The sequence below is a fragment of the Pteropus alecto genome, unplaced genomic scaffold, assembly GCF_000325575.1.
Source record: "Pteropus alecto unplaced genomic scaffold, ASM32557v1 scaffold8, whole genome shotgun sequence".
Classification (NCBI taxonomy): Eukaryota; Metazoa; Chordata; class Mammalia; order Chiroptera; family Pteropodidae; genus Pteropus; species Pteropus alecto.
The window spans coordinates 24483570-24487942 of NW_006494609.1; the positions used below are offsets into that span (position 1 = coordinate 24483570).

At 66.0% G+C, this 4373-nt stretch overlaps 1 protein-coding gene across 2 annotated transcripts in view; it reads right to left on the reverse strand.

Annotated features, from left to right (window-relative positions):
* Positions 1 to 4373, reverse strand: part of AKT1 (AKT serine/threonine kinase 1) — a 27919-nt gene that overhangs the window by 21541 nt on the left and 2005 nt on the right. The gene's annotated exons all lie outside the window — the stretch shown is intronic.

A 4373-nucleotide genomic window follows, 5' to 3' on the forward strand; every position in this document is an offset into this window, starting at 1 on the left:
GCCGGCCACGCCCTCGCTGGCCTCAGTTTCCCGGTTTGTGCAGTGAGCAGCTCTTCCCGGCCCGCTCTGCTGCTACGGGGGGGAGGGGGGCGGAACCCGGGGCGGCCTGCACGGGATGGGGGCGGGGTGGGCTGTAGGTTAGTTTGACATCAGAATGTGCCCCAAGTAGGTAGCCCCCCGCCCCCAGGGGCCAGGGACAGAACCGCCAAGATTGTCCCAAAAGACCCAATCCAAGGAGCCCGCACGGGAGGCTGGGGTGGTCAAGGTTGGAGGTGGGCCTGGAAAGCTGGCCCACGGTGGACAGCAGAAGGAAGGCTGGGGTCACCTGTCTCTGTGCTGATGGCCAGGCCCTTAAGGGACATGGCGTCTGAGCCCTCCATCCCTGACGGGGGCTTCCAGCAACTTCCCCTCCCCCAGGAGGAAAATACTGACACGTGGCAGCTCCAGAAGCGGATGGCACTTCTTCGCATGGTGACGCAGGGAGATGCGGGCACAGTGACCCCCAGAGGGGCATCTGCCTGGCCCCGTGTCCCCTCTCTGAGCGGGGACAGACTCCCAGGGCGACAGCAGGGTTGGGGGCAGGCTGGAGAAAGACCGTGACAGCCAACACGGCCCAGGACCTTCCCTGTTGTCTCAATGGGCCCTGGGCACCCTTGGTCCACTGGGGACAGCTAAGGGACCAGAGGCAGAGGGACTCCAGCCCCCTCCTCCTGCAGCTTGCCAGGACAGCACCCCACCCCGCCCTCCCTGGCCCTGTCCCCCAGCCTGCAGGTCCCTCCCGCAGGTGCCCCTCCCCCCAGCCCCAGGGCCTCGGGGTTGATAGCAACCCTTTTGTGAAAGAGACTGCTGAGCGTTATCTTCCCGGGTTGGTATGTGTTGGGGGGAGGGGGGGTTGTTTTTCCTCCAGGGTCAGAGTTCAGTGGGGGGAGTGCAGACGCTTCTGTCTGGAGCAGGGACGGGTGCAGCCCAGCCGCACCCCCAGGACAGAGGCTTGGTCCCGGCTCCTCAGAGAAGGTCTCTCTCCCCTGCTCAGAGGACACCCGCTCCCCAGGAAGGAGACTCCCATTTCCAGCCCCTCTCCTCGGCCCACCGGGCCCCACCCCAGCACAGCTGTCCCAGCTCTGACTGTGTCCCCCCAGGCAGGCCCCTGCCTCCAGGGGCTAAGCGAGAGGCCCAGCCAGTCCTACGGCTTGGGCCAGATGCCTGACCCCAGGGTCACTCCCTGACGTCCATCCCTACTCCACAAACCTTCCTTGTGGGCCCTGGGCCCCCTGGGACTGTCCCACCTACCACTGCTCTCCCAGGAGAGTCTTCCATCCCCACCCCCATCCTGGGCTCAGCTATGCTTCGGAAAAGGCAGAGGATGAGAGGAGTATGGGACAGGGTGGCCCTGAGTGGCAGTGAGTGGCCACTGCGGAGGAGGGGGGTGCAGGAGGGCGCCCTCTTCCGGAAGATGTGGCCACTCCCGGGCCACTCTCGGGCCTGCCGACCATTTGAGGAACAGCATCTTGGCAGGGAGGCTGCGCTGAGGGCTGAACCTCCTGGTTTACGCCCGCGGGCCATCCATCCCCAGGGGGCCTTCCTGCCAGCTGCACTGAGCCCGGGGCCACTGTGAACCCTGCGCCCTGACTGTGCAACACGCCCGGTCCTCTCTGCCTCTACGTGAGCCTGCCCTGTGACCGGGGGAACCCCACGCGCAGGGCCAGCCCCTCCTACACTAGCCTCCGGGAAGGAAAGCAGAGCCCCTCTCCCCAGCACCCCCTGCCCCCCAGAGAGAATGGCAAGGAGAGGAACCAGCCCCGTCAGCCATCCCTGGCCACTGCTACAGCCACTGGGGAGCCCCTTGGCCAGATGTTTCCAACGAAAACTGCACCGGCCTGCCCCTCCCCCCAGCATAGGGGCCCCCAGCCCTGTCACCTTCTGCAGGTGCTGGCCATGGTGAGGCCGGGGCCCTGGGCGGCCCGGTCCAGGCAGCAGCTGCGGGGCGAGGATCAGGGCAGCTCCCGGGCCAGATGGCCGCCTGGCCGGCTGCATCCAGGGAGGCTGTGCCCACACCACCGTGAGGCCTCCCGTCACCCCTGTGCCCGAGCCCCTGCTGGGCCAGATAGGGGACCTGAGGGCCGTGGGGTGGCCAGTTCCGGAGTGCCATTTGGGGGCTGTCTGGGATAGTCCCTCCTTGGTAGGAGGGCAGGACAAGAGGACTTAAGTCACACCTTGTGACTGGAGAGGCACAGAGAGTCTCCCTCCCCACCGTGTCCCTGCTCCGCTAGCCTGTCCCCCTGGCCCGGCCTCCTAGACCCGACTCCAGGCTCTTGCTGGCAGTGTCCTACCCTGCTTCGGCCCCTTTCCCTGCCCCGCAACCTCTGTCAGATTCCCAAGGAATGCTTTGTCCCCGCCACCAGGCGGGGCACTTCCCACCCCAGGGCCTCACTCCACCCAGAGCCTCCGCTCTCTGCCTCCAGGGACTCAGGGGCCAAGCCTGGGGTGGCAGCGCTGGGCAGGTAGGCACGACGGAGCACTCAGAATTAGGATGATGGCACTGGTGTACATCCTCACAGGAGCCACCACCATGCATTCCTTCAAGAGGCTCTTACTGAGCCCCCACTGGGTGGTGTCAGCATGGTCACCTCCCATGGGCAGGGCTGGAGAAGGCTGAGGCTGCCGAAGACCGCGTGTGGGCGGGGCTTAGCCGGCGGTCAGGAAGACCGCTTTCCGAGCGGCTGGAGCAGCAGGGCACAGGCCAGCGGAGGGCTCTCTGGGGAGGAGCCTGAGTGGCCAGGGGAAGGCCCCGGTCCCCATCTGCCAGGCCCTGGGGTCCTCATCTCACTTTGCAGACAGGGTTCCGGCTGGTGCCCAGGCTGGGAGCCACAGGGCAGGCTCTGAAGTGGGCCTACCCAGGGGTGGCCCCGCGTGACTCAGATTCAGCTCCCCTAAGCAGGGGGCTGGCGAGGGACTGGAGGAGGGCGCTGGGCCTCCTCAGGGAAGGTCCCCAGAGTGGATGGGCCACGGGTGTGAGTGCAGTGTGAGTTTGGGGTTCTGAGCTGCACTTGCTGGATTTAGGAAATGAAAATGCAGCATGTCCAGTCGGATTTGAATTTCAGGCAAACAGGAGCGCTCATTTGGTGTGAGGATGGGCCTTTCTTTCCCAGAGACTGGAGGCCCTAACTGTGAGGGCCCCAGGCCCCCTGGAGGCCCTTCAAGCCCGGCCCACAGCTTTGGAACAGGACTCTGCTGGCAGGCGGCTGCTTGCCCCCTCCGGGCCACAAGGAGAGTGGCGGGAGAGCCCCCAGCTCCTCTGCCCAGGATCCTTGGTGGCTGGGGTCCCGACCTTGTGATCCAGCCCCAACCCAGGGCCACCAGAACCCCTAGTCAAGCCTCTCCCCTGCTGGGGCTCCCCTCCCCTGCCTGCCCTGCATCTGGGGCTGTTGGTGGCCAGTGAGAACGAGGCTGTGGGACTGCCACCTGCAGTGTGCAGCGGGCACCTCACCCAACCTCCCCACCCCAGACCCAAGCGTGTGGCGATTCCAGCACCTGGCCGAGGGGGTTGCGGGGGTGCTGAGTGGAGTAGCGTCCCTGGCCGCCTGGATGCTGCTGCTCGGGGCAGCCCCCTGAGGTCGAGGCCTGGAAAAAGGCTCCACAGCCGACAACACGGCACAACCCGGGGGCAGCTTCTCCAGAATCCTGTTTCTTGTTCCTCTCCGGCTTGCTCCTCCCCACAGCAGGACTTGGTGTCCCCTCATACCTGCGTCCAGGGCACTCACTGGGCCCTCCATGTGCCTCCTCCTCCCCGAACACTGTCCCACCTGCTCTGGGCTCTGGAAGCACTTGGCCTCTCTCCATCATGGCTCTTGTTCCCCCACCCCACCATGTCTGCTGGGACGTGCCATGTCCCCAAGCCTCCCAGACACACAGCTCAGTGAGCAAACGCTGAGCTAGGGTCCTCTGAGACGGTGGGAGTCCCCTGTTCTGGGCTCCAAGGTCGAGACCCGGTTTGAGTGTCCAGAAGAGGGTCCTAGGTAAATTAAAAACGGGTGTCATCTCGTCCAAGTTCATGAACCCTTGCGTCCCCTCCTCCATCCCAGAGCTGGCGCCTCGTGGGGTGGCAGGGGTCCGCCTGGCGGCGCCCTCAGATAACTGCCCCAGCGCGGGCCAGAAGAACTGGTCCTCGGAAGGGGTCCTTTAGCAGCCGAGCGCAGTTGGGACCCCATGGGGGGGACACCGAGACGGAGGAGGCAAGTATCGCGAGAGAGCCCCCTCCCCTGCCGCGCCCCTCATCCCCTCCCACCCCAGCTCCCCAGCTGGCGGCGCGCGGGGCGGATCGGGCGGGGCGGACAGGGAAAAGGCGGCGAGGGTGACCTCAGCGGTTCCGTCGC